Genomic DNA, 9,548 nt, shown 5'->3' on the forward strand with positions numbered 1-9,548 from the left:
CCGGCGTCATCCTAACGGTCCCCGGCGTCATCCTAACGGTCGCCGGCGTCATCCTAACGGTCGCCGGCGTCATCCTAACGGTCCCCGGCGTCATCTAACGGTCCCCGGCGTCATCCAACGGTCCCCGGCGTCATCCAACGGTCCCCGGCGTCATCCTAACGGTCCCCGGCGTCATCCTAACAGTCCCCAGCGTTATCCTAACGGTCCCCAGCGTTATCCTAACGGTCCCCAGCGTCATCCTAACGGTCCCCGGCGTCATCCTAACGGTCGCCGGCGTCATCCTAACAGTCCCCGGCGTCATCCTAACGGTCCCCAGCGTCATCCCAACGTCATCCCAACAGTCCCCAGCATCATCCTAACAGCCTAAAAGTCCCTGAGGACATCCTAACAGTCCCCAGCATCATCCTAACAGCCTAAAAGTCCCTGAGGACATCCTAACAGTCCCCAGCATCATCCTAACAGCCTAAAAGTCCCTGAGGACAGTATGTTTTGCTTCAATGTAACTTATTAGATGCAGCAATTGTATTTCAATTACAATATCTTTGTTTCAGTTTGTTATTGGACAGTCAGCCGGAGACCCCACACAATGCTAACATCAATCTAGAGGGCCCTCCCCCCCCTGCCTGCACCAGCCACCAGGGCCACACTACCTCAACACTAGGCTAACACTTCTCTGATGTGCCCTTTCTAGTCATTCATTACTGGAAGCTCGGCCCAGGACATATTCATTACTGGAAGCTCGGCCCGGGACATATTCATTACTGGAAGCCCAGGACATATTCATTACTGGAAGCCCAGCCCAGGACATATTCATTACTGGAAGCTCGGCCCGGGACATATTCATTACTGGAAGCCCAGGACATATCCATTACTGGAAGCCCAGGACATATTCATTACTGGAAGCCCAGCCCAGGACATATTCATTACTGGAAGCCCAGCCCAGGACATATTCATTACTGGAAGCCCAGCCCAGGACATATTGGGTGGGTGGGTGGGTGGATGGATGGGTGGGTGGATGGATGGATGGGTGGGTGGGTGGGTGGACGGGCGGGAGGGAGGGTGGATGGGTGGGTGGGTGGATGGATGGATGGGTGGATGGATGGGTGGGTGGGTGGGTGGGTGGATGGGTGGGTGGATGGATGGGTGGGTGGGTGGGTGGGTGGATGGATGGGTGGGTGGATGGATGGGTGGATGGATGGGTGGGTGGGTGGGTGGGTGGATGGATGGGTGGGTGGATGGATGGATGGATGGATGGATGGGTGGGTGGATGGATGGGTGGGTGGATGGGTGGGTGGGTTGATGGATGGACGGGCGGGAGGGTGGATGGATGGGTTGATGGATGGATCTCTCTCTCTCCCTGTGTGTGTCTCTCTCTCTCTCTCTCCCTGTGTGTCTCTCTCTCTCTCACACTGTGTCTCTCTCTCTCTCTCCCTGTGTGTCTCTCTCTCTCTCACACTGTGTCTCTCTCTCTCTCTCCCTGTGTGTCTCTCTCTCTCTCTCTCTCTCTCTCGCTGTGTGTGTCTCTCTCCCTGTCTCTCTCTCGCTCTCCCTGTGTGTCTCTCTCTCTCTCTCTCTCACACTGTGTCTCTCTCTCTCTCTCCCTGTCTCTCTCTCTCTCTCTCTCTCTCACACACACACTTTTCGTCTCTCTCTCTCTGTGTCTCTCTCTCTCTCACACACACACTCTGTGTGTCTCTCTCTCTCTCCCTGTGTATGTCTCTCTCTCTCTCTCTCTCTCTGTGTGTGTCTCTCCCTGTGTCTCTCTCTCTCTCCCTGTGTGTGTCTCTCTCTCTCTCTCCCTGTGTCTCTCTCTCTCTCTCACACTGTGTGTCTCTCTCTCTCTCACACTGTGTGTCTCTCTCTCTCTCTCTCTCTCTCTCTCTCTCGCTGTGTGTGTCTCTCTCCCTGTCTCTCTCTCTCTCTCCCTGTGTGTGTCTCTCTCACTGTCTCTCTCTCTCTCTCTCCCTGTGTGTCTCTCTCTCTCTCTCTCTCAAAAAGACTCCTCTGAGAAATGTGTGACTGAGACAGACCTCTGCAGGGGAGTGTAGGAGATAAGACTACTCAGACATTCCACTATAAATCAACGTGGACATTTACTGCTAAGCTTTTAGATAACGCACTAAAGGCCTTGTTTATATAGCTTTGTATGCATTTTTCTGGTCTCGGGAGTCAAAAGGTAATGACGTAGGTAGTGACATTACCAGGGCTAGACTGAGGGTTAAAAACAAAACCACTTGAGACCTTTTCTTTGATGCAGAATTTACTAGGGAAGCATGCGTGACATGTTCCTGATTGTCAACTTCTTTCTGCGATTGCATTAATAAAGGTTTTTGAATGATTTAATTAAAGATATTATCATAATGCTCATTTCACCAATGAGCCAATGATTGACAAGGATGAAAGGAACAAACACTAACACCTGCACAGAGCCCTAACACCTCCAACATCTAGAGGAAAGCCTTCCCAGAAGAGTGGAGGCTGTTATAGCAGCAATGTTCCAACATCTAGTGGAAAGTGTCCTCATACTGTTGATGTTGGTGATGTTGTGTCTTTCTACACCAGGGATGGGGCCACTTTGATTGGATGGGGGCCACAAAAAATCTGAACGGCCGCAGTTGTGACAGACTGAAGAAAACAACACTGATCCACTCATTAGTTTTCATTCAGGAAGCAGCAGCATCGTGTCTGTCTGGCAGTCTGTCTGGCAGCTCCCCACCTAGATACACATCTATAGTTCTGACTGGCTTCCCAAGGGGACGGAGCTCCATCTGGCTTCCCAAGGGGACGGAGCTCCATCTGTCAAGCCACACACATTCCTCATATACACACACACAGTCACTCCTCATAAACACACACAGTCACTCCTCATAAACACACACAGTCACTCCTCATAAACACACACAGTCACTCCTCATAAACACACACACAGTCACACCTCACACACACAGTCACACCTCATAAACACACACACACACACAGTCACACTTCATAAACACACAGTCATACCTCATACACACACACAGTCACACCTCATAAACACACAGTCACACCTCATACACACACACAGTCACTCATAAACACAGTCACTCCTCATATACACACACACAGTCACTCCTCAAACACACACAGTCATTCCTCATACACACACACAGTCACTCCTCATAAACACACACAGTCACTCCTCATAAACACATACAGTCACACCTCATAAACACAGTCACACCTCACACACACACAGTCACTCATAAACACACACAGTCACTCATAAACACAGTCACTCCTCATATACACACACACAGTCACTCCTCATACACACACACAGTCACTCCTCATATACACACACAGTCACACCTCATAAACACACACAGTCACACCTCATAAACACACAGTCACTCCTCATAAACACAGTCATTCCTCATACACACACAGTCACTCCTCATAAAAGACACACAATCACACTTCACACAGTTAAAATGATAGACTGCTTCCAACAAACAGCCACAGAACACCACTGCTCCTGTTGTTTTCACCCACTGGGGGGGTGTGGGGGGGGGTGGGGGGGGCACAGAACACCACTGCTCCTGTTGTTGTCACCCACTGGGGGGACGACGACGACGACACAGAACACCACTGCTCCTGTTGTTGTCACCCACTGGGGGGGGTGGGGGGGGGCACAGAACACCACTGCTCCTGTTGTTGTCACCCACTGGGGGGGGCATCCAGGCTAAGGTTGTCCCTAGTTACCGCAGCCACAAAGTCAAAATTGCAGATATCGTAAAAATTAATTGAATACAAAGATGTGCTTTTTGGTCTTAATGTAAGATTAAGCATAAAATCAGCAGTGTGGTTAAAGTTAGGATTAGGTTTTAAATCAGGAAGAGTTTAGTCATAATGACTTTGTGGCTGTGGTAACTAGTAACACTACTAGGGGTCGTGGTACATTAGAAACGCTGTCCTGAGGGTTTTCATCTCCTATCATCACTACTAGGGGTCGTGGTATATTAGAAACGCTGTCCTGAGGGTTTTCATCTCCTATCATCACTACTAGGGGTTGTGGTACTTTAGAAACGCTGTCCTGAGGGTTATCATCACTACTAGGGGTCGTGGTACATTAGAAACGCTGTCCTGAGGGTTTTCATCTCTTATCATCACTACTAGGGGTCGTGGTACATTAGAAACGCTGTCCTGAGGGTTATCATCTCTTATCATCACTACTAGGGGTCGTGGTACATTAGAAACGCTGTCCTGAGGGTTATCATCTCTTATCATCTCTACTAGGGGTTGTGGTACATTAGAAACACTGTCCTGAGGGTTATCATCACTACTAGGGGTCGTGGTACATTAGAAACGCTGTCCTGAGGGTTATCATCACTACTAGGGGTCGTGGTACATTAGAAACGCTGTCCTGAGGGTTATCATCACTACTAGGGGTCGTGGTACATTAGAAACGCTGTCCTGAGGGTTATCATCTCTACTAGGGGTCGTGGTACATTCAAAACGCTGTCCTGAGGGTTATCATCTCTACTAGGGGTCGTGGTACATTAGAAACGCTGTCCTGAGGGTTATCATCACTACTAGGGGTCGTGGTACATTAGAAACGCTGTCCTGAGGGTTATCATCTCTACTAGGGGTCGTGGTACATTAGAAACGCTGTCCTGAGGGTTATCATCTCTACTAGGGGTCGTGGTACATTAGAAACGCTGTCCTGAGGGTTTTCATCTCTACTAGGGGTCGTGGTACATTAGAAACGCTGTCCTGAGGGTTATCATCTCTACTAGGGGTCGTGGTACATTAGAAACGCTGTCCTGAGGGTTTTCATCTCTTATCATCTCTACTAGGGGTCGTGGTACATTAGAAACGCTGTCCTGAGGGTTATCATCACTACTAGGGGTCGTGGTACATTAGAAACGCTGTCCTGAGGGTTATCATCTCTACTAGGGGTCGTGGTACATTAGAAACGCTGTCCTGAGGGTTATCATCTCTACTAGGGGTCGTGGTACATTAGAAACGCTGTCCTGAGGGTTATCATCACTACTAGGGGTCGTGGTACATTAGAAACGCTGTCCTGAGGGTTATCATCTCTACTAGGGGTCATGGTACATTAGAAACGCTGTCCTGAGGGTTATCATCTCTACTAGGGGTCGTGGTACATTAGAAACGCTGTCCTGAGGGTTTTCATCTCTACTAGGGGTCGTGGTACATTAGAAACGCTGTCCTGAGGGTTATCATCTCTACTAGGGGTCGTGGTACATTAGAAACGCTGTCCTGAGGGTTATCATCTCTACTAGGGGTCGTGGTACATTCGAAACGCTGTCCTGAGGGTTATCATCTCTACTAGGGGTCGTGGTACATTAGAAACGCTGTCCTGAGGGTTATCATCACTACTAGGGGTCGTGGTACATTAGAAACGCTGTCCTGAGGGTTATCATCTCTACTAGGGGTCGTGGTACATTAGAAACGCTGTCCTGAGGGTTATCATCTCTACTAGGGGTCGTGGTACATTAGAAACGCTGTCCTGAGGGTTTTCATCTCTACTAGGGGTCGTGGTACATTAGAAACGCTGTCCTGAGGGTTTTCATCTCTTATCATCTCTACTAGGGGTCGTGGTACATTAGAAACGCTGTCCTGAGGGTTATCATCACTACTAGGGGTCGTGGTACATTAGAAACGCTGTCCTGAGGGTTATCATCTCTACTAGGGGTCGTGGTACATTAGAAACGCTGTCCTGAGGGTTATCATCTCTACTAGGGGTCGTGGTACATTAGAAACGCTGTCCTGAGGGTTATCATCACTACTAGGGGTCGTGGTACATTAGAAACGCTGTCCTGAGGGTTATCATCTCTACTAGGGGTCATGGTACATTAGAAACGCTGTCCTGAGGGTTATCATCTCTACTAGGGGTCGTGGTACATTAGAAACGCTGTCCTGAGGGTTTTCATCTCTACTAGGGGTCGTGGTACATTAGAAACGCTGTCCTGAGGGTTATCATCTCTACTAGGGGTCGTGGTACATTAGAAACGCTGTCCTGAGGGTTATCATCTCTACTAGGGGTCGTGGTACATTAGAAACGCTGTCCTGAGGGTTATCATCTCTACTAGGGGTCGTGGTACATTAGAAACGCTGTCCTGAGGGTTATCATCACTACTAGGGGTCGTGGTACATTAGAAACGCTGTCCTGAGGGTTTTCATCTCTACTAGGGGTCGTGGTACATTAGAAACGCTGTCCTGAGGGTTTTCATCTCTCATCATCACTACTAGGGGTCGTGGTACATTAGAAACGCTGTCCTGAGGGTTATCATCTCTACTAGGGGTCGTGGTACATTAGAAACGCTGTCCTGAGGGTTATCATCTCTACTAGGGGTCGTGGTACATTAGAAACGCTGTCCTGAGGGTCTGAATCCTCCATGTTGTATGTCCGTCCATCCCTCCAGCCTCCACAGCTTCCCTCTTCAACAGGACACAGTGCCCGGCTCAGTTCCGCTGGCGAGCTCGTTTCCCACCTGACGACTGTCAACACACACTGATACGTAACGAATGGTAATTCGAATTCACTGACAACAGAAAAAAGGATCAACCATGAGCTGATTGGTTTATGCTCCACTTCCTGCTTGGTGAGAGGGGGGTGGAGTCAGAAGCAAGGATACGAACAGAGTGGTATCATCAAGACAAGATGTGTGTGCGTGTGTGTGTGTGAGTGTCTGTGTGTGTGTGTTTAAAACCAAATATATTATACATTTGTTCAACAAACTGCCACACAGATTGTCCAGTCACCGTGGGTAAAACGGTCGTTCTGGATCTGTCAGAAACTCACTTCCTGTGTAGATATATCCTGAATACACACGAGCTGTACTGTCATCTGACCCGGGAGGCTGGTTCTGATCCATATCAACCCTGTACTGTCATCTGACCCGGGAGGCTGGTTCTGATCCATATCAACCCTGTACTGTCATCTGACCCGGGAGGCTGGTTCTGATCCATATCAACACTGTACTGTCATCTGACCCGGGAGGCTGGTTCTGATCCATTTCAACCCTGTACTGTCATCTGACCCGGGAGGCTGGTTCTGATCCATATCAACCCTGTACTGTCATCTGACCCGGGAGGCTGGTTCTGATCCATATCAACACTGTACTGTCATCTGACCCGGGAGGCTGGTTCTGATCCATATCAACCCTGTACTGTCATCTGACCCGGGAGGCTGGTTCTGATCCATATCAACACTGTACTGTCATCTGACCCGGGAGGCTGGTTCTGATCCATATCAACCCTGTACTGTCATCTGACCCGGGAGGCTGGTTCTGATCCATATCAACCCTGTACTGTCATCTGACCCGGGAGGCTGGTTCTGATCCATATCAACCCTGTACTGTGTCACCTGACCCGGGAGGCTGGTTCTGATCCATATCAACCCTGTACTGTCACCTGACCCGGGAGGCTGGTTCTGATCCATATCAACCCTGTACTGTCATCTGACCCGGGAGGCTGGTTCTGATCCATATCAACCCTGTACTGTCATCTGACCCGGGAGGCTGGTTCTGATCCATATCAACCCTGTACTGTCATCTGACCCGGGAGGCTGGCTCTGATCCATATCAATCCTGTACTGTCATCTGACCCGGGAGGCTGGTTCTGATCCATTTCAACCCTGTACTGTCACCTGACCCGGGAGGCTGGTTCTGATCCATTTCAGACTGGAACTAAACCTAGCAGACGGAGTAGCTCACTATGGCACACTATTCCCTATGTAGTGCACTAATAGGGCTCAGGTCTATAGTAGTGTACTATATAGGGAATAGGGCTCTGGTCTGTAGTAGTGTACTATATAGGGAATAGGGCTCTGGTCTATAGTAGTGTACTATATAGGGAATAGGGCTCTGGTCTATAGTAGTGTACTATATAGGGAATAGGGCTCTGGTCTATAGTAGTGCACTATATAGGGAATAGGGCTCTGGTCTATAGGAGTGTACTATATAGAGAATAGGGCTCTGGTCTATAGTAGTCCACTATATAGGGAATAGGGCTCTGGTCTATAGTAGTCCACTATACAGGGAATAGGGCTCTGGTCTTTAGTAGTGTACTATATAGAGAATAGGGCTCTGGTCTATAGTAGTGTACTATATAGAGAATAGGGCTCTGGTCTATAGTAGTCCACTATACAGGGAATAGGGCTCTGGTCTTTAGTAGTGTACTATATAGAGAATAGGGCTCTGGTCTATAGTAGTGTACTATATAGAGAATAGGGCTCTGGTCTATAGTAGTGTACTATATAGAGAATAGGGCTCTGGTCTATAGTAGTCCACTATAAAGGGAATAGGGCTCTGGTCTTTAGTAGTGTACTATATAGGGAATAGGGCTCTGGTCTGTAGTAGTGCACTATACAGGGAATAGAGCTCTGGTCTATAGTATTGTACTATATAGGGAATAGGGCTCTGGTCTATAGTAGTGTACTATATAGGGAATAGGGTCTATAGTAGTGTACTATATAGGGAATAGGGGACATGTGTCAGTCATCCAGACTCTCCGACGTTTCTGATTCTGTTGAGGCTCTGATGTTTTTGTCTCTTATCTCAACATCATTTGCATTTTTATGAGAGTGAAACTTGGATACGTTGTCTGTCAGTTAAATTGTTTTATTTTTTACGGCACATGGAGAGAAAAAAAATAATATTTCTGATTTGCAGTGTACGGACATAATGTAAAGCACACACTGCTTCAAAGCTCTCTGTTCACTCTCCTCTGTCCTCGCTAAACATTTGTCCTGGAGGGAGGGAGACTGGGTAACAGACAGACAGGGAGGGAGGGAGGGAGACAGGGTAACAGACAGACAGGGAGGGAGGGAGGGAGACAGGGAGGGAGGGAGGGAGACAGGGAGGGAGGCAGGGAGGGAGGGAGGGATGGAGGGAGGAAGGGAGACAGGGAGGGAGGGAGACAGAGAGGGAGGGAGGCAGGGAGGGAGGGAGGGAAGGAGGGAGACAGGGAGGGAGACAGGGAGGGAGACAGGGAGGGAGGGAGACAGGGAGGGAGGGAGACAGGGAGGGAGGGAGGGAGACAGGGAGGGAGACAGGGAGGGAGGGAGACAGGGAGGGAGGGAGACAGGGAGGGAGGGAGGGAGACAGAGAGGGAGGGAGACAGAGAGGGAGGGAGACAGAGAGGGAGGGAGACAGAGAGGAAGGGAGACAGGGAGGGAGGGAGGGAGGGAGACACACACATACCATATTACATTTAGCACAACAAACAGCAGCTGGGAATGAGCAGATGGTCTTCTAGATATGGCCCAGAGAACAAATGTCTTGTCTGCTTTCCAAGTCCAGGGCTACAGTCAGTCTCTCTCCCCCGTTCTCCCTTCCTTCCTTCCCTTCCTCCCTCCTTCCCTTCTTTCCCTTCCTCCCTCCCTCCTTCCTCCCTCCCTCCTTCCTCCCTCCCTCCTTCCCTTCCTCCCTCCTTCCCTTCCTCCCTCATTCCCTTCCTTCCCTCCTTCCCTCCCTCCCTCCTTCCCTCCCTCCCTCCCTCCCTCCCTCCCTCCCTCCCTCCTTCCTTCCTTCCCTTCC

Source organism: Oncorhynchus clarkii, chromosome 33 (assembly GCF_045791955.1).
Source record: "Oncorhynchus clarkii lewisi isolate Uvic-CL-2024 chromosome 33, UVic_Ocla_1.0, whole genome shotgun sequence".
Classification (NCBI taxonomy): domain Eukaryota; kingdom Metazoa; phylum Chordata; class Actinopteri; order Salmoniformes; family Salmonidae; genus Oncorhynchus; species Oncorhynchus clarkii.